This window comes from Anser brachyrhynchus, assembly GCF_964034855.1.
Source record: "Anser brachyrhynchus genome assembly, chromosome: 8".
Lineage (NCBI taxonomy): Eukaryota > Metazoa > Chordata > Aves > Anseriformes > Anatidae > Anser > Anser brachyrhynchus.
This window is the reverse complement of record NC_137702.1, coordinates 28191707-28213989: the sequence shown is the minus strand read 5'-3', so window position 1 is coordinate 28213989 and position 22283 is coordinate 28191707. Positions and strand designations below refer to the sequence as shown.

Genomic DNA, 22283 nt, shown 5'->3' with positions numbered 1-22283 from the left:
TTAATTTCCCATATAGTAAACCCCTGGTGGGATAATCTCAAACCAATCCATATGGGGAAGGCAGTTCTACAGATCAACTAATCCTACCATTATTTGATTTGATCTAAGAACAACTTAATTGAAACAACATAAAGTTGTGAGGAGTGGTTTTTATGCACATCCTAGTTAATGTAAATGACAGTTTAAAGTAATGAAAATTTTGTATGACCAACCAATGAACCCATTCTCATATTAAGTAAACTCCTGTGTTTGAGTTTTTTGTTTGTTTTTAATATACACACACACAGTGCACTCTGCTTGGTCACAGATAATAATAGTTTTGTATCTGAGGAAGCAAACTGTTTACAACAACTGTGTTGCATGCAGTGTAATATACACATACACATAGTATAAAGAGTGCTGTTAAAAAAAAATAGAGACATGCCACAATCCAGGCAAAGTATCTGAGGTAATGGAAATATGTTTAAGTGGGTTTAAATTTCAGTATGTGCATCCAAGACTGTTATTCTGGTTTATAAAAAATAAAAATAATGACACTGCAGTGATTCATCTAGAAAAAAAAGAAGTATGAACATCAAGATTTTATTGCCTCTGTAATTAAAGCAAGTCTAGCATTTAGCTAGCATTAAAGGGACTTAAGACAAAGAAATTAATAGGTTATTGAAATATATTCAAAATGATGAAAAGTCTAATTCAGAGGTGGTCCTGTATTCTAAATGTACAAATATCTTACTGAATCTACTTCATGTTTTCCTTCTTCTGAACAAAATGTGGGCGAAAAAGACATTTCCTACCCACACAAAGAACAGATTTTGGTGCTAGGCTTTATGCGGTCAAAGCTCCAAAATTCTCTTTGTGGGCTAGAAGATATTTTCTTGCAGAAAGCATGCCTTGCAGTGAAAAGGGACAAAAGTCTTGAGGATTTTCTAATGAGCTTTTTCTTAAATGCTTCAAGGTTGAAGAAATTGCACACCCATTTCACTATTTCAAAAAGGGGAGAAAACCTATACTTTTAAAGGAGGGGAACTCTATGCCCGGAAATATCTTCCAGTCAAAAATCTGGTCACTGTTAGCTCCTCTGAAAAAGGATGAATCACTTCACTAACAAAAGAATAACAAAATCCATCACAATTCACTTATTTTTGAACAGTTTTGTTGATAGTTTCTGAAAACACTCATCAACTAATTTTTTCTTCATGAACGTCTACAGAATGAGAATTTCAGAGTTCTATTTACAAATACTCACGACTAAAAATACTTGCATAGCCTATAACATTTGCCTACTCAGGAAGGAAATAGAAACAAGATCCCAACAAGGTATCCAAGCAACTACAGCTAACATGATACGGACAACAAATACGAATTCTTCCTTGAATAGCTAGAAATAAAATTCCAGAGTTAAAATTTCATAACATTGAACTGACATGTTCCACTTGCAAAGCAAACAAAACCAATACTATGCTCTGTGTATTGCAAGGACTAACATAATCCACTAACTTGTTTTCAAGAAATTATCCTCTCATTCCTAACTAGTGGTTTATTTATTTTTTTATTTTTTATTTTAATATATTTGCGAATGTCAAGGTAACACGGGTAAGTTGTTTAGCAAGTTAGAGGATTTGCTTGCTGCTCCTGAGATTAGTGAGATTTTGTTCTTGAGATGGTGATAAGTCATTCCAGTATGCCACAAGTCAGTGCATTCCACGCATGGAAATTATGAATCTAACCTTCATATATCTAGTGGCTGATTTTTTGCACAATAGGTATATTGTTATATGCTTAATATCATTTCCATGAGAATATTTCCTTAACTAATAAAAGCAGTTTGCCATACATTTTAGTTTGCTTATTCCTACATCTTCTAGATCAAACCCTGTTATTGATGTAAATCACCATAATTTGTGCTCAAATGTGAACACAAATTATTGTACATATTGTATGTGTTTCAAACATACTGTATCTCATTCTAATTACTGAAATAAAACTGTTGTGATTTCTTAATGCTGTCCCTACATTTTGTAACCAGCATATTACACAGTAGTAAGCTTTTATAGACCTCCATTAAATCTAACATGCACCCTATCTTTGGATGCTCCCACTATATTGAAAGAAACACACAGCCAAGATGGCCCTACTGACATCTGGCTGACACATCTGATTGCTCGTGGGCTGAAGAAATTGTGCAGATTGAACAGAAACAGCATTTGGCACTGAATCTGCCAGGCCATCTCACATGAAGTATGACTCATACAGACTGTTTCTTGGACAGTTAATATACAAGTTTACGAAGGGCTCCAGAAAAGTAAATACTATTTTGGACTGGTTTCTTTTATTTGATCCCTGATTATTATTGCTCTCTTCCCAACAGTGGAAAGCCACATTAGAAATTATCGGTTGATTCTTGCTCAAGCCAAAGCAACTGAAGACTGACCAAATTAAGTGCCTCCCAGGTCTCCTTTTTGGTGACAATATAAGATCTTTTACAGAGAAATAACTGGTAAAACATGAATAATAGCATACATTTCTGACTGACAGGTGACAGTAACGTTTTGTCAGTTTTAACTTTAGAGTGAGAGTTGCAAATGTCAGTTACTCCTTAAATTCCATGAAAGTAGGAAAGAAAATATTTTAATATACTTCTCAGTGTTTTAACCTAATAAAGCATCACAATTTGTAATGTTGATCTGTGTAGATTTTCCAATTCACACATTCAGAATGGGTTAATTTTTCAAATCATATTGTACTTGTTATGAAAAGATAAAAGAAATTCCTAAAAAACACAACTCAGATCTGTGCTCAAAAAGGGCAGATAACTGCAAGTTGCTTTGGCGAGACCTACTAGCCTTGTTGCAAAAATAAAATAGTGCTTACCTGGAATGGTTCAGAATTAGTTCTTACATACGCTATGTTACTTTTGCTTCTTTGAAACAAAACATTTGTTTATACTTTGTCTTCATTATCTACTAGTTATGTCTATTAAAATCAGAGCTAAACAATAGCAAGAGAATAGTTGTTCCTTATTGGAATAACTGAGGATACCATCTCATCAACAACACACTGTTCATACCAGGGAAAGAATTCTTCATTTTATTTAGATACCATGACATTTAAAACAACTGGATTTTAATTTTGCTATCTAGATTAACAGTAAGACTAGTTTCTATTTAATACATACATTAGATCATGAAAATGTATTGTTTTTAAAGTTTCATATATTCTTTAACTGAAATCATAATCCACCGTCTGTGACATCACAGCTGGTTACTGTGAAGATCCTGACAGTGCTGCAAATAGAGGATTATTACACCAGGTGAGGAAAAAAAATGTGCAAATAGATAAGCCATAATAAGGGGTAAAAATCCTTTTATTAGAGAAACAGCTGCAGAAAAAAAAATAACTAGAAAATATGCTACAGGTGATAGATACAGACAGATTTTTTTTAATCAGACTTTTCTACAAGGTTCTTTCAAACAAAAGAGTATATATGGGTTGTGTTAAAATAACGGGGTCTAGGGTTAGTACAGTAGGGTCAAAACATTCACTGCCTGGAAATAAAAAAAAATCCTTCAGTTCATTGTGCAGTGTTCTGATATTGCATAGCAAGAAATTACTTTTCAAGATCAAAGTCAAATTTATTAGATTTAAGGTGATGTTTAACACTGAGGGAGAAAAATGTAATCATATCCAATTCAGACTAAATCAGGAGTTTGGCTAAAAATACACTTGGACGGATTTTTCTGTTAAATTATCCTTCTAGTTTATTTCTCTATCTTCATTCACCAGTTCATATAACTAAGTGTATATAATCACAAAGGAAATCTAAAAAGGTCTAATTTTAATCTTGCTCTATTTGAGTTAATTCCCAGAAAACCTCAAAAAAAAAAAAAGCTTTTTAATGTCTTTGGGTGGAGCAGAGGTATAGTTCACCTTCACCGACTCATGACTATATAGTCCAATGATGATACACCAACATAGGGCGATTGTAAGGGTAGTAGTTCATGTTCACTGTCAGTTCTGAGTGGATAATTATTACACAAAAGAACCTGAACTTGCCCAAGGGCACTGTAACAGATAAACAAATAAGGTAACTGCATCCATATAATGTGCCATTTCCCCTAGGGATAGAGAGTGATTGATTGATTGATTAATTGTAGTTATTAAACCAGAATATCCACCCTCTGCCTTGTCACATCTCATTTACAATCTAGTTGTTGTTATCAGCAGAGTCATATAAATTCTTGTTTAAGATGCATGTTTTTGTTGGAGATCTGAGGATAAAAGCTAGAAGATAAAGCACAGCAGCAGAATCCTAAGCTAAACAAATGGAAGAAATTTTAGATGTCATCAGCTATACTCATAATATCAATACCAAACTAAAAGGATGATCACTGCTATTGAAATCAGTGGCAACAGAGTCAAATCACTGCTTTTGGGGAACGTTATAACCCAAAGATAGATCAAACTATATTTCTTCAAGTTTTGTGTGGCAACACATTACACATCTTTCATCCTCAATAAAAAGATGTTATCTCCCTTCAATGTGATCAGCAGAGACCTTTACGCATTTTTCCCTTTTGGAAGGTATTAGGCTGAAAAGATCAGTACCAAAACTATATTAAGGAGAAGCTGAAGAATGAACTCATCTCTGCTCTTATTTTATTTCTCCAGCTGCCATTTTCCCAATTTCTTCTTTCTCCTTGGTTTCTTAAAATCTATTGCAATCCACTCTGTCTCATCCCACTTTTGATAAAAATCGTTATTTAAAGGTTTTCTCAATTAAGCCCAGAAGCAAAAATCTTTTTCAGCAAACAATGGTACCATACATAAATAATTATGAGAGATAATTGTTCAGATAAAACATTCCTTTAGGTCTATGGCTACGCTCTTTACTGGATTTGTATGCTTTTGTGTTCACGAATACTCTTAGCACTCAGATAAACATGGTTTTTGTTGAGGACAAGAGTACATTCTTCACACAGATCACCTTAAGTTACAGAAACTCTGGATAAAAGCAGTGAGAAATATTTCCTTGAATTGTTAAGATTATTCAGGACTTGATTGCTACTAGTGAACACTATAGACTCCCAACTTGGATCCTGACACTCCACAACGAAACCAGCCTAGTACAGCTTCACCAGCAGAGTATAGTAGCCTTCATTAAGAAAGAAAATACACTATCTTTAAGATTTTTTTCCCATTCAATCTCAAAAAATAAAAGCAAACAATATAAAATGCTTCAGACTATTTTCCATAGACTTCAAGCAATACTATGAGCAATGTGCCTCTAGAGAGATTAGGATGCTTATACTAATTGTGTTTAACATTTTTTAACGTTTTATAGATAAGCCAAGGGGTAACTGAATCATCTCATGACATTACAGTATTTATGGTATATTCCCCAAAGTATAAACATTTCAGTTTGGTAAGTACTTTACTTGTATTGCCTCAGGCAGCAACGAGTTTATCTTTTCCATAGTTAAAATTGTTATTTCTCAGGATCATGGAATGCTCACGTTGCCTTTCAAGAAACTAAAATCAATATGCTTTTGCAAGGTAACTGGTCTAGGGCAAAGAATGTCTGCATATTTGTTTGAGAGCAGAGGGAGTGAGAGTAGCTTTCCATAGTGCCTGAACTGGGGTCAAATGCCAGGTTAGCAAGGCAGGGGGTGATGGGTGCTGAGCTGTATTCAGCTATAAGTTCAATTCACCTTTGCAAACAGAAATACATTAGGGGTACAGAGCTCCACCAAGGAACATAATACTAACCAAGAAAAAAAGATTAAAACAGAATTAAACAAAGAAGACAACAAATGCTTTCCTTAGGACTTGCTTTAGAGGAAAGAAATATTGTCCAGGCACAGTTATAAGATGGAAACAAGCCAAGAATTCACTCACTCTTTGTCTGTCATTTCAAGGGGCCCTCCTATTTGGAGAATCAAATTAGAAAGACTGGAAGCTTAGAACTGCTAAAACAATAAGGCCCATTGCTATATTAACATGTCAAACAATTTTTATGCAAAGCCCTTTTGCTTGATTTTACAAACCAGAGAAGGGATTTGGTATTGAGCACACAAAAGGGCAGATGATTAGGGTCTATAATGGATAACAGCTCCTCTTTGATTTGTTTCCTCAGGAGACATTATAGCTGGAAGAGAACAAGAAATAGAAATGGTATCACAGATGGGGAACTGTATCTCTCAAAGTCACTGGTCCAGGTTGATTTGGAGTAGATTATTTTGTTATATTGAGCCTCTGGCCAGAATTCAGATCCTGACCAAAACAGCATATCCAACATCCCAACCTCTTAGCGACTTCTGGAAAAAGACACAGTAATGGAAATAAAATGACCAAATAAAATCGAGACAAGAACAATGGAGAAGTTAAATATCTGGATATGAAGATAATAGCTGGGGAATGTTTAATCTGTACATTAAGGGCAAACGCTTAAGTTAACGGTGAGAAACTAGAACTTAACCAACTTGACAGAAATCTGAAGCAAATTGCACTTCCTGTAAAAATTGAACCAGAAGTAAAAGGATTTTTTGTTTTGTTTTCCCCACTTGACTATTGATGCAAAAAGAAAATGAATCTGAAGAGTTTTGTGTCCAGTACGAAGCTGGAGAGTCTGTTACAAAATTTTGATAGGGTCCTTAACTCATTCCTGGTTCAACTGACACCTTATCTACTGACAGAGGAACGACAAGCCAACAGCAGAGCTGAGCAGTCAGGCTCAAGCCTGTGCTGCTGCTAGTACTCCACATTGCCTCCAAGATGTAGTCAAGCATTACAGCACGCTGTCTTACTGTGGAAGCAGCACACACACATTCAGGGCATGCCTTGGGATCTTGAATATTCTTCAAGGTCACACTGTATCAGTGTTCTGAAGGAACTTCTGTAAAAATGAGCCATGAAAACAAAGGGATGCTTAACCAAACAATTCACCTGTAAATAGCTCACATCAGTCTGGTCAAAATAAAGCTGAGACACATGCATCTGTTTTTTTTTTTTTTTTTTTGTTTTTATTTATTTATTAAACAAAACCAAAACCAAAACCAAAACCCACTCCTTGAAAAGACAAAACAACCAACGTAACCTTCATTTGAACCTTAGTCACTGTTACCTGGTGAGGAAAGTTGAGAAGTTACTTAGACTTGTTTCTTTACCCTTGTAGGTGCATTCTCAAAATGACATTGAAAGATGACAGGTATGCCAAAGGTCCTCCAGGAGTTTACAAAGAAAATTACAAACCTAACCTGTTTTACTCCATTTGGATTTTATATAGAAATCTAACATGCACTCAAATGCCTCTAAAACTGCCTTCAAGTCAGTACAGGTCCAGGTAGTGTGAAAGTCACATTTTCTTGACGCAAGCTAACAAATAGGTAAGAAAAATCACGTATAACAAATAAAAATGTTACTTCTACTTGGAGCATCAATATAATACTCGTTCTTCAGCAAGTTGCCTCTGAAATTGGTTGTCTTTTGCTGTCTGTTATGCCTTGTAATAACTGAAGGATGTACTGTTTACTGCACATCTTTCATCCAAACTAAATGAATTTCAATTTGATTCCAAGCTTATGATTCCAAAGCTTATGATGCAGAATAAGTACTAATACAATGATTATGATTCCTATGAACAGGTAGGAATGGCTGGAGAAAGACACCAGGTTTCTCACTGAAAAAGACATGTTTGGCTGGGTTGGCAGAGCACGATGGAAACAAATCCCACTCCCACATCCCTCTCAAAGCCTCCCACTCCCTTTTTACCTTGTCACTACCGCTTGTTAAGGACAACAATAACAGCAAATAAGTTTCCATAACTAACTTCCCTTCTTGCCTGAATTATAGAAAACCTGCTGATCCTTAAGACACAACTACAAACGGTATTACCCACCCACAAGCTTCTGCAAATACTGGGGGCAGAAGGGAACACAGCTAGAAAATATGGAATGGAGATGCCCTAATTTATCAATATGACATAGAGCTACAGAAAGTTCTAGACACCCTACTCAGAATCGTTTTGTTAAGGAGCAAACGCAGGAAAGATTTTCAGAGCTCTTCCTCATATGGATACCTTCTCTTTGAAAAGCACTTTTCCTACGTTAACATTTATTTAAACGCATCTGGACACACTGATATCAATTCCATGGTGTACATTTCAAATGAATGGCACAGCCAGAGCATACATAGCTAATCAACACCACCATTTTTAGAAAGAATTTGGTAAACTACTGCTTTCTTTTAACAATCTATTTTTACTTGCATGGTCCATGGCTTCTAAAATATTAATAAAAGACCCAATTGATATTAAAATGGAACATTTTTAGCTTTCTAAAATTTTCATTGTCAACAATAATGGTTTGTCTTTTTTCCCCCTAACTTTATACCTAATCTCATCATTTAAGTAAATGCCTAATTATATATGCTAGTATTTTTTCCATTTAGATGCATAGAGTTTAGTATGATTTTTGTTTGCAAGGGGTGCCTGGAAATAACCTCTTTTTGTTGTTGTTGTTTTTTGTTTGTTTTTGGAGGAAAGGATGGTCTTCGTTAACTGTTCATGAGAGTACAGCAGTTACTACCTATAAGACATTTTGTTCTCACTAAACCAAAATATCCATCTTCAGATGCATCACAGATAAACTACTACTGGTGGTCTATTTAAGTCTGATTTTTAAAAGGAACAGGAAAAGGAAAAAACTGCAAAATCATGGCAGATTGCACTTTTATGGTACTTATAAGATGATCTTATCTTCATTGCAATATAGCCATTATATGGATTAGGTTCGAAGTGGGGCAGCAAAGTCTGTTTCAGAACTGCATTATCTAAAGTACTATATTTTTCTCCTTTCACAACTGGTGACAAAAACTTTTCAAATTATTTCTTCTCTACATATGCACCTAGATAATGTGTCATTTATCTGCATTTTCTGAATATTCCAAGGAAATGGTTAGTGCAGTTTATTATATGCTGGTTTATTCTACCTTGAATATTTTAATAAACACACTGTCTAAACCAGATCTGTGTGGGACACATTAACATTTAATCACACAGCAGCCCAGTAAGTCTTCCTATCTTAACGTAAGTAGAGAGAAGCAGGGATTAAGGTGTAAGCAGCTGTGGTCTATATATTAACAGTATCACTAAAACACAAATCAGAGCTATCATACACAGGTTCAAATTGTATCACAGATAGAAAAAGACTCAAAACAAAACTGTAAAAAACTCAATGAAACAAATTATTCTAAATAGCATATGACATATCATTGATTTTTAATGTGTTTATATTATTTTTAAACTGTTTAATAATAGCTAAGAATATGGATATTTACAGAACTTTAACAGAATTAAATTTTTATGGATATATAATAAAAATGTGGGACAAAACACAAATCGCTTAAATTTCCCAGCATTCAGTGAATGATCAGGTTCATGGTATGACCTACTAGTCCTGGCCATTTCATATTCTATAATGTTGAGAGAAAAAATGAATCTGAGACATAGGAATAGATACTCACAGCACCTCAGTCAAGTCTTAAAAACTGTAAAACAGACATTTCAGCACACAGGTTCTAAACATACCCTTTCACATTCCAGTTTTGATATGCCTTATACTCTGAAAATGTGGAAATACAAAACAAAGCTCTTCGTGGTAAGGCTAAGATGAAGAGGTGGAAGGATGAACAATAAAGTGAAACAATTCAGCACGTGCAGAATTTGGTTTCTGGTTTCTTTTTGAATTAACCTCTACAGTATTCTGGTGGGTTACTAGAGCCCCACTACCCATTTGTGATCATAACTTAGAGAAACACTGCAAAAAGACTGCAAAAATGATATTGCTACCTAAGAAGAGAATTGATGATTTGAAGAAGCATGGCCAGAAAGAAATTTCCATCTAAAGAACGTACTTTGCTCCCTCTTCATAGAAACACACTTGAAAAAAGTATGTAATGTATAGTTGGGATGTGAGTGATTTTTTATGAGGAAAAGTACTTATAGACAGAATGCATTTTTTGCATGTCTCATTCATAGACAGAATTCTTAAACTTTGGGAGCTGATGTTTGTTTTTCAGGATGCCCACTTGAAACCATGCTTAAGCTGTTACAGATCAAATATTATCAGATGGCCTCTGAGTCACGACATGCAGTGGGATGGCACAGAATTTGTATAATTATGTTAAAAAAAAAAAAAAGCCCACACCATTATAACAAAATGTAGGCAAACTGCCTGAAAAAGGAAGCCAAAACCAGAATGGATTGAGAAACCAGAACTTTTTCCATACAACATCTGCTCAAGTGATTTTAATACATCTTGTACAGATAAATACTTCATTTTTCACTATAACCAATTCAACACTTTACAGGAACACTGAAAAATTTCTAAATAATTGCTGAAACAGATTTGATGGTAAAGTGAAGAGTGAAGGAGATGGACAATTAAAATAGTCTTTTAGAGGGAGTCAGGCACAGCTAATCAAGCAGTAAGATAATGATACATTCACTTTCTATTGCATACCATCCACATGACTGTAATATTTTCACCTGAACCGAGGCACTCTTTCACTCTAATAGATTGGTTATATTGTTTTATATTGTTTATTTTCTGGCTGGTTGTAAAAGAAAATATCCATCCCCTTCAGCCTCTTCAAATTGTTTCAGGGCAATTAAGTTCCTGAAAACCCAGAAACAAGACAAGAATTTAACGCATTAATAGAGATTGAATAAGCACTGATTTTACTCATGGCTGATATCAATAAGACTTCAGGAGCTGGAGAATATCAGCCTGTATTTAAAACCTTGTTCTCACACAGACATGAATTAAAGAAACATTTGTAACAGAAACTCTCACGCAATCTGTGATGTTTTCTTTGCTGATAGATTGGCCATTTTTATTTTGAAACAGAGACAAGTGTTTTCAGTGCTGAGCCTTCCACACCACAGGTATGGAGAGGGTGCAAAAGAATCAAGGGAGTCTATTCTTTCGTATTCTAAACTAAGTTTGGTAGCCTAAGAATAAACCAAGGGAAAAGGACAATAACTTGCCATATAAATTTATTGCTCATTAGCTGGAGTTTCTGCAGACCTTTATGCTTTATTCCCTAAAGAATACTGGCTCACATATACAGCCCAAAATATCTGCAGTCTCAGCCTCAAAAAAAGATGGTGAAGTCACCTAATCATATGTGGAAAGAATAAACGTCCTTGCCATACAGTGCAATACTAAAAAAGAACAGAATGCCATAAAAATGAATTCTGCAACTACTAACTGCTAAGCACCATCTCCTGTCATTAAATCTAAACCTAGTTTGTTACAAGGGCCTATGCCAAGCACAAAAGCACCCAGTGCAGCACAATGAACAGAGCTGCCTGCAGTTGATGTGAGAAACCTGGCAAAAGGCTATGATCATGTGGGTCCTCAACTGCACTTTACTGATGTTTGAGGAGAGGCTTCATTTGCAGCTTACAGCCTGAAGTCCCTCCCTGAAGGCAGCCTATCTCTGAAAAACGAAGCAAAACTTATGCTTTTCTTTAAAAGCACTGCTGATGAGGAGAAAAACGTTTATCAAGCGCACTGCTGGTCAATACCTGTGTAGTTAAAATGATCAAATAGATGAGTGTGGAAAATTAAAAGGTGGGTTTTTGTTTCTTTGTTTGCTTGCTTTTCTCTGCTGAAGGATTTACTCCTGCATCTCTTATGAGGAAAAAGTTGTGGCTACCTAGTAATATCCTGCCCTGGCTGGAGATAATTGTATTGCAGTCATACCACTGTGCAACAAAGAGAAATTTAGAGCATATGGACTACAAGAAGGGAAAGTGGTCAGGGCATTTATCTGTGCATATGATCATTTCAACCTCTACTATAACATATTTTTCACAAAGCACTCATTGGAAGAGGGACAGTGCCCCAGCTGTTCCTCTTCAGAGGGAGTGCAAGGAGAGACAACCCCTATATTTTGAGACTCTCACTACTGGCTACTATCGTGGTCCCTCCTGATTGTACTTAGTAGGACCAAACAGACTCTTGAACCTTTGCTTCAAAAACACCGGGGACAGAGCAGGGTTTGTAAATGAGTTTTCACATAAGTAATACCAAGAGGTCAGGAGGGTGTTGGGGATTGCTGAGGCTAAGTAAAAAGGAGGCTTCTCTTTCTCTTTCTCCATTTCACAGTTGAATTAAATTTGCTGATTATTTATGATACATTTGAAGGGAATGAACAGTGTAAAGAACAAAGAACTACAGTCTCAAACTCAGTTTTAGATAACCATGTCACTCGACTCTAGCAATGAAACTCCGATTTCTTTCAATTTGCATTGTACGTGGCCAACATGAACAATCAAAAGTCAAAATAGCCAGCTCCTCAAAACTCTTTCTCCACAGATATTGAAAAGTCTTTCACATAAATTTGAGCAATATGGAGATGACCTGGCAATGCTTGAGCAATAATGCACCATATTTATAGGCAATTCTTGAACAATGAGATCCCAGAGATACTGTTATTATCTTTACTTTCCAATAACTTAGCTCCATTATTCATCTGCTGTGAGTGGATCATTTCCATGAATTCATTTGCATCACAAATCTAAACCTTTTCTAGTTAAAGCTTTCATATCATTTTTGTATGGTTCTGAAATTAATGCAATAATTCCTAATACAAAATAAAACAATTTTGCCTAGTGTTTTGAATTACAAAAGCAATATATTCAGCCTACAAGTTTCAAATGAAGGTAGGTTACAATAAACTGATAAGCATTTTGAAAATCTCTTCTTAAAGACATTTAAAGACACTTCACAATCAGATCTACTGGTTCCTGTTTGCAAACAACAGCAGTGGCACAATTTTCATGCTGTATTAGATCCTTTCTTTGTAAGTGTCTGCAGACTATTCCTTACACTACCACTGTTACCCTTTGATAGGGCCTTCTCCAAAAAGAATGGTATTCAATAACTTCAGTGTAACCATCTTAACAGAATTGCACAATAGTTGTTATTTCTGTTTGGTAAGAAATGGGAAAACAACATAGCCAAGAACAAAATAATTAGTAACAAATTACTAAGCACTTGTTCTTGTATTTCACAGCACATACCTTGCATAAACAGGGACATAGAAGCAAATAACCAACGTTGGCACAAGAAATTGAAGACCTGACCTACAGTGTACTTACTAAAGAAAGAGTAAACCTGGTCCTTCCTTCTTCTGTACTTTGACCAAGGAGAGGAAAAAAGTATCAGTTTCTCCACTATAAGTGCAAGACCAAACCCTCTGTGTGCTCACCTGTTCCAAAACACAGCTGTATCAGGTTGCCCCAAACTGCCTCTGCTCCCCTCATTTGGGGTCTTTTCCTGAGTCCTAAATTCTTACAGCACAGATAAAAGAGAAATAGCTTGTACAACCTGATACCTCAATTAGCCCTGCACCCATTGACAAAAGCTCTTTCAAAGCCCCAAGAATTAAAGGGAAGCATCACCAGTCTCTTATAAGTATCCCAAATAAAACCAGTTAACATTGAACTCACACCTCTGCCCAGAAGGTTATTTGTTACAGCACTGAGGCTGCTGTGACAGAAGTGACTGACATTTCCATTCCAACCTACATGAAGGCAAAGCCACTGCTTAAAACATAAACCCCAAACCCAAAACTCCACCAACAAGCCAGGTGCGCTGTCATGTAAACCCACAACAAGAAAGGCAAAGGCCAGGCTTGCAAAGAAAGAAAACAAAGAGGGCAGGGAAAGGAGCTCACGCTTCTGAATTCCCTCATCATTTATCTTCCAGCTCTGGTTTGTGAAAACAGCCCCTCAGAACCAGGAGAATGCAAACAACTGCAGATAGCATCTTCGAAGGTTAGGCTCTGCAGCAAGACTCACAGGAGGGTAGAAATCAGAACTGAGCAGGTGAACGCTGCTGGGTTGTGACACACTGATGCAACCAAAAAAACAAAACAAAACAAAACAAAACAAAAAAAACAGATAAAACATCAGAACTCTTCAGAAAATTCCAATACATGCAGTTGTTTTTCATCAAACTCACCTTGCAGCTATTGCATCTTAAATATTGTGGTACTAACAACCTGAGAGTGAAAATGATTACCAGCACACTGAAACTAACTTCATCGATTTTCCCTGTCTAAGCAAAGTGCAATGCAAAAAGGGTAATCAAACAAACAACCTTAACTGTGAAAACAAAATTGGATTTTTTAAATACTGTCATTTTTATTAATCTGAGGTGATATTACTTAGCTGAAGATTGCTCTTTCATTTACAATAAATGTTTTTTCAAGTTAGCATTCCCTATTTAACTGAACAAAGAGTTATTTAAAAAAAAACAAAAACAACTACCAAAAAAAACCCCACCACTGCTGTATTTCAGACAAAAGCTGTTTTTTACCATGAAGTCATAAAACACTGTGAAAGGAGTTTACAATGGGAGCATTGACATCCCCTTAACCGCAGCGGCAGCAGCTAAGGCAAATGTAATAGGGAAAAAATTTCAAAGATAAGAATCAAAGCGTTTTATCAAGGTTGTTCATCCTCTTACAATCTCTACTTCTACAAACCTTTTAATGTAGAAAGTCACCTGCTGGACAGAAATAGTGGTATGAATCTGTATATAAAAGCATTTTTCAGTTACAGTCTGTGCCTGAAATGCCAACAGGATTTCTTCTGCGGATTTTCTTTTTAATGATTTTTGGCTTAAATGATGGGTCTAAAGTAGGCTGAACCTTTTTTTTCCCCTTTTTCTTTTTTTCTATTTTTTCTTAAACATACTAAAATGTGTTCAGTGTAATAATAAAAGTATGTTCTGTTCTCAAAAACACATTCAAAGTGACACCACTGAAATGGCATGTCTTACCATAGTTTTACACCACTGAGGCTTGAATCAGAATCTGATTCTTGAGTCCTTGAATGTTGCTGTTAGCCTGACCTTGGAAATATTGAGAATAAGCAAGATCTGGGCAGACATACATTTTCAAAAAGTGCAAACATTTTCAAGAAGAAAGGGAAAAAGTATATTTTAATGCACCGCCAAGCTGAAAGCATAACTTTGAGAATTCAGAACTGAGAAGATCAAAAATATGACTATTTTCTCTCTCCAATCCTCTTGAGTTTGCTGATCCATAGCTCAGTGTCATAACAGCACGTGCTCTCCCAGAGGCCCAACCAGTGTCACTCATGGCTCGGCTCTGGCCAGCACCGGGACCCTTTGGAGCTGTCTGGAGCTGGCTCCTCTCTGACATGGGGCAACTGCTGGGCTGTGCTCAAAGCGGCCACCCCTGCAGCCCCCTGCTACCAAACCCTTGCCATGTAAACCCAATAACACTCCTCCCATAAATTATAAAACATTTTTTTGGAAGCTCTTCACCCTCAGAGTGAGAAGCCTACAAGGCATATGCAAGGGGAAAGAATCTTCGTTTGAATGAAGAGCCTTTTTTTTTTTTTTTTTAACCTCAAACTACCAGCTACTATGTTGAGCATGGAAGAATTTCTCTATTAAGACAATACTAAGATGTGCATTTTCAGTACTCTATGCTAGGGAATAGTTTTACCAATACTTTCCATGTTCCCATTGGGAAAAATTAAAATTATAAATTAATGTTAAGCAGATTTTTCACAGATTGAAATAACACAATTGTAATATTGCAAAATGCTCTTCTTGACTCAATGCAGCATTTCACTTCATCTATCAGTGAAGGTACAGTGTTTCAGGGAAGCTGTTTTATGTTTGCATCACCTGCTTGTTCCCAGTCTCAGCTGATATCCGTTGGCTCTTCCATCACTTGCATCATGACGAAATGTTCTGTGACTTGTGAGAGCCCAGCATGTGCTTCTCAGATACTAAGTATTCTGTTCATGATGTGGTTCTCATGGTTGCTTTTTAATCTGGTTTAAATCTTGGTGCATAGAGCAACAAGGACCCCGGTGGGACTTGGTGAGAAGTGTGTCTGGATGTCATCACATCAAATAGCAGTTGACTGGCAGAAATTCCAGGATCTGAGCGTAGTTACAGGCAGAGTGCCCAGGCCATGACAAATCCAAAGCAAAGGCCAAATTTTCCAAAACTCTACTTCTGCCTACCATTATCTATCCTAAAAACAGCCCATTCTCCAAAGAACTTGCATTTCCTACTCAGTGTTTGCTGAAGCTTCCTCTGATGCTGAATATTCATTGTAGCATCTGATCCTTTCTGAGGACACAGTAATACATAATGAAGAAGGCTTTAATTAAGACTTCCCCCAGCAATGAGCAAGCCAGGGACCAGCTGCACCACTCTTGGCTTTCCAGGCTCTTTGCTGTGAGGAAGACATGCCAGCCATGTCAAATTTAGGCCAAAGTAGAAAGGAGAGGCTTTAAGGAACAAGAATGGTTCTGTAAGTGCGTCGTGAATTTCTTAAACATGTTTCTTCCTCATTCTGTACCAAAAAAAAAAGCTTTGTAGAATTTGCTGACTATATATTTTCTAAGGCAATTTCAAAATTACAGAGAATTTGTTTTCTTCTCCCTCTGTTTTTTTTTGTTTGTTTTGTTTTTTTCTCCATTCATTGAGACTCCTTTTGACAGGAAAACCAGTTCTGTAAACTGAGAGACCTGACATACTTCCACAAACTTGTATCATTTGTCATAAAGCAACACAACGCCTATTACGAATAATAAAAGCAAATAACAAATCACAACCTGAAAATAATGAAGTGGCCCTAAAATGAATAGGAACATAGAGTGAAACACAGACTACGTTACGCCCCCAAAATCACTAGCAGAACAGGTATTGCAAAAACAATTTTGGTTGCTTCTTTACAGGAAAAGAAAAACCTGGGTGCACATAAGAAGGCAAATTTGAGCTCCTTCTGGACTAACCTGCAGCTCGGTGACAGAATGCTGTAAGTGGTATGAGACCCCCAGCAGAAAAAGATCAGCTCTGTGCTGTTTTTTTTTGCCTCCCGCCCCCCCCAATAGCAATCAACATAAAATTGTTGGTACAAAGTTAGTTGTTCAAGATGACAGCTGATGTAACTATATTTCCAGAAACACTTTTTTTGAACAGAAACAACAGCAATGAAGCAAACAGCAGAGAGCCCAGGCTCTAAATTTACACCTGCAGTTTTGTCCTTACAATCACCCATGACTGCCAAAAATACTGCGTGCAGCAAAGCTCATATGCATGAACTCACTGAGAAAGACATAGACCATCAACTTGCTGTTTTCAAACACAACACATTTTACCATGGATATTTTGCAGATGCACTTCACAAGATCAGAGCACAACCATATGCAAGAATTTAGTATCACACTCCATAGAGAAACCATTTATAGTGAAAAAATTAATCCTGTTTACAAATGTCTGAAGATCATAAGAACTGCCACATATTGTTTGAACAAAGGTCTACTGTTAAGAAATGCTACAGGAAATGAGGAAAATGAGAATAGTATATCCTTTCAGATAGAACTTTAGAGAATTCCTGAGGCAGAGATTATAGTAGCTGAAGACTGCATGTTCTTTAAAATGCACAAACAGGCATATTCATTACAGCACAAACCAATGAAAAACCATTTGAGCCTATTCACATTTCAGATCTCTGTCATACCATCGGACAGGGAATTCCAAAATTTAATTATGCATTTATGAAATAGATATTTCTTCTGCTGGGTTTTAAACCTGCTGATTATTTTATTTAGTACACCTTCATCCTTGCTTTACATTTACAAATAAAAAATGCTTCCTTGTCTACAGCACTTATCATTTATTAGACCCTGACCACAACCCCAGTCCTCTCTTTTCCAAGGAGATGGTATACAGCCATTTAATTAGCCCTCAACAAGAAATTCTTCCATGTTTTTAGTTATTATTCTTGCTCTTTGTAGTTCTAGTTACTTTGGGGACTTTTAACAGTTTTGCTTGTAATATTCAAGATAACAGTGTCAGCTAGATTTCAGAAGGGTTGTACTCATTCATTCTTTCTCTCATTTTTTTCCCCGGATGTTTTGTAAAACTGTTTTCCTCTTCAACTAAGTGTTGAGACAACAGTTTTATTGGACTAATTACAACTACCATAAAATCTCCCTCCTGAATAGTAACTACTAGGTAAAAAATGTATCTTTAATTACATGTGTTCCCTTGCATTTACCAAAATTGAATTTCATCTGTCATTTAGTTTCACAAAACCATGTTTTACCTCTTTAGACCTGGCTTTACTTTTGAGTATTCAAATACATTTAATCAATCAGCAGTCTGTACCTCATGATTAATCATCACCTTCCAAAGTTCTTTACAAGTATGCTGAATAGATCTGTATACAAGCAGCCAGATTGAAAACCCTTCATTTGAAATTCAGGTTCCCAAAGTTTCAGTGTCACCCTTACAGTGAAGATATAAATCTCAATTAGGGATGTTTCAACCTGGATTGCAAGTCTCTTACTTTATAAGAACATCATTCCACATTGGAGAGCTGGTGAAACACAGGAAATCTTTCCAAAACAACTCACTCGAGCAGAGTTTGAACTGCTGACGGAATGTTATTCATGGTGTGAATTTTCACACGAAAGCTTTGCAAACATTAAATTTTGGACATTTAGCAGATTTTCTTTGTTTTACAGAAGAAAATAATTCTTTGCTGAAGAAATGAACTCAGAAGTTGACAAATGTCCTTGAAAACCTCACACATCCTAATGGCAGCAATCACAAAAGATGAAATGCAGGGACAACTGTAGAGCTCAAATCACAGATTTTAGACATCTAAAATATACACTAAGCAGATACCATAGGCTCTCTGTCCCTATGCTTGCAAAAGGAGTTAAAACATTCTGAAGTTAAGCAAAAAATATATAACTATTCTTTGAACAATAAAGGTACGGGTTATAAAAAATACAAATTATATTTTATTTATATTAACTAATCTGACCAACTTCAACCAAGACTAAACTAGCTGACAGGTTTATCAGCATGTGTAGCAATCACTGACAGAGAATTTATTCAAATTCAGAATAATATCTATTATACAAATTTTTAGAGAGGGAGAGGAGAGTGGAAAAAGAGATGGAGGAAAGAAGAGAGCTGCAGGTCCAGAAACAGTTTTCAAAGTGAAATCCCTCCGGTCAGTCTCTGTGCACTGTAACAGACTGTAATAACATACAGTCACCTCACAAAGATTTGACTTGACATTGTATGTTCCTTTCCTGAAACAACTGGGTATAATCATATTCTGCTCCCAAAAATACAAAACGTGCTGATAATGCAGGTAAAAATCAGAAGTGGATGCTTCTAAGCCTATGCCCATTTAGGAATCCTCTCTTGACAGCAAGTCCTACCCAGAATAAATGTTCTTTACTTTTAATACCAATTAATTCTCATCTTATACTCTTTATTATATTGTCTCTGCAGTAGTTACGTGGGCTTGCTCAATGCCCTAATTTTTCCTTACTCACAGACATTTAAAGCAAGCTTTTTGAAACGTGTGAGCTTGCCAAGCTGAGTAGTTCTTCTGTTTAACTAATGTGTGTGCTCACCTGGCATTTCTATCTAAGCTCCTACGGCTCTGCTTAAGAGTTAAAAACTGTAATAAAATTGAAATATGTTAATATAAAAATGAAGAATGGGATTTGTCTTACCATATTAAGAAGATTAAGCAATGGCTAGATAGTCCCAGACCATCTAGGGTTTAACTTCTACTTGTCAGAGCTGCTTCCTCATCTCTATAAAGACACTAGATTATAGCCTTTTCCCAAGGTCAGGGTACTCTGCTTCTGCAAGTGAAAAACATGAAAGAGATTTATTAGGCAGCAACATACATCTATGCATTTTATCTTTCTGCAGTATAAAAACAGCTAGGTGATGCTTGAAGCAGAGTTTAAGAGGAATTCAAATGAATTATAAATGATGATAAAGTCTAACTTGATTCAAAACTGATGGGGTTGCATCATTTAACATTGTCAGTAGTGTGTGTTGCCATTTCTTAAACAGCACTTTTTTTTGTAGGAACATATGCCATACACCATCTATTAGCAAGATATCAGCATACGTCAGACCTTTCAGTTGGAAGATCATAAGCATATTTTACATTATAATAAGCTTTTAAAGTTGTAGTCAGTTTATAGGAAGCAGTTGAAGTGTGAACAACCATCTCTAATTGTCGTGGCCCACACAGATGCCCACATGCCATGTGTATGCACACACACAAATTTCCGCTTGTATCATCTCTCCATAGGTAATATTAAATGGGAAAAGAACAGTAAAGGTAAGGAATCTTTTTTCTGACAGTACTTCAATGACAGATAATGGACCGACAGGTATATAGAGAACACTTAAATAGGTAATGTAGTAGTTTGGTAGTATATACATAGTATATGTATATATGTGGTAGTATATAGTTCCTTTTTACATAAGGAACTGGCAACATACTAAATGAGGGAAATTCGCAGATCATTTTAGAGTATATCTAAAGAAATTAATAATAATAACATAATAACAATGTTATCATTCACATCATTTGTCCTATGGCGTTCTGAAGGCAAGGTCAATGTTATGACTGGCTGTACTGCTCTGCTCCACGCATCACCTTGCATGTGACTGGAACATTAAGTAAAACTTTCAGCTTGCAAACAGACACCACATCTTAAATGTTAGTATTGACCAAACCCTTCTGATCCATTTATTAAAAGAGAACAAATCTTTTTAAGCAATAGAGAATCTAAAGTGCTTAGCAGATAATGAATACAATTAGAAAAATATGTTCCTTGATCTTTTTTGTTAGAAAAATTAAGTATTCAAAGTTTTAAGAGAAATTTTGTAGGCACATTTCCCACAATGAAGAATTTCAGTTCCTCTTGATGTCTATTTTCCTCTTTCCTCACAAGTACTCAAAGCTAGATTTGGAAAAGAAAAAAAAAGGGGGGGGGGGGAGCAAACCCACTCAGCAGATGATATAAAAAATGTCCCCATGAACAAACTGCACCAAATATGTAAGACTGTTTTCAGATGATCCAAGGCAGCCTGTGTTTATTATGGAAGCATAACACTTACACAACAAAGAGTTAAGCTATAATTTAACATGAACTTAGTATTATCACATCAACCTAGAAAGCAGATTCTGGCAGCAAAAGTTGCGTTTTCTGTCTTGGTTTGCCTCTGCTTAACTCTCTAGGAATTATCAGTACCCTAGCCCTGTGCTTCCAGCTCCCCACACCTCAGCACTGCAGGAGCAAGGAAGCATTCTTCATTCCTGCCCAAGGTCCTAAATGCAAGTTTATAACTCTGAGATTCCCTGGGATTTATTTTTTTCTAGATTTTGGTTTATTTATAACATGCATATCTCTGGACGTTCTCATAAAATTCTACTGAGGATTTTTGTGAGAGCCTTTATTGCTCTGGCAATATAGAAAAAATCCAACTTTCTCAAATCCTCATTCTGGAAAATTCTTTACTAATTGTATTTGAAACATTAACCTTCATAAGTTATTCCGGCATGTACCTGTAAGCAAATGTATGATATTTACAGAACAAGGAACCCAGAGTGCAGGACCTGTACAGATATTCTTTGATTTGTACTAGTGCAGCTAGAACAAAAATGCTACTTGACAATTAAATTTTGTCCTAATAGAAGTGGACTTCTTCAAATAGACTGCAGAAAATTGGAAGAAGTTTGGTATGATGAGATTTCTCCGATGAATGTCACAATACAATGTTGTACATATCAAAGGACAGAGTTTTAAGTGCTTTCCAGCTATTTGCTATTTCTTGCTCCTTCTGTGTTGGATGCAGTTTTGCTCATCATTCCTTGCTTGAGACCTATGTTTGCCCCCAGTTCAGAATATCTCCATAATATGTCTGTTTGGATCATGTACTTATCATAGTGTAAGGTTCCTTGGAATCAAATTCCCACAAAAATTGTCATCCAAACCCTTGTGTATTGTTTAGGTTGACACAGGCTATTTAAATGGTAATAGCTGCAAATTCTCACATATGGCGTTTCCCCCAGATATGCTATCACTCCCTCTCTCTGAAACCATCACCAGTGGTTATCTCAAGTTGAAGGTTAGACAAGAATATTAAAATCTTTAAATTGGATTAAGTGGTTTGATCGAAGTTTGACAGTTTCATGAATATCAGCGTATCTGCAAAACAGGACTTGAAATGTCAAAAATAAAGCCAGGTGCACACTTTTGACTATTTAGGGATCTTAAATGCTACTGGTTTGAACTTTGGCTTCAGTGCTGAAAAATGAATAATGTATTGATCAACCTGACAATGATAAGGAAAAGTTATGGATTCAACTAGACCTGAAATGGAATTTTG

General features: G+C 36.1%; 1 protein-coding gene across 2 annotated transcripts in view; it reads right to left on the bottom strand.

The window, feature by feature from the left end:
* LOC308199452 (uncharacterized protein) overlaps positions 1 to 22283 on the bottom strand; it is a 490488-nt gene that overhangs the window by 406491 nt on the left and 61714 nt on the right. For both annotated transcript variants that reach the window (XR_013954656.1, XR_013954657.1), the window contains exon 2: positions 19601 to 19735. The gene's annotated coding sequence lies outside the window, so the exon portion shown is untranslated. The remainder of the gene's footprint in view (positions 1 to 19600; positions 19736 to 22283) is intronic.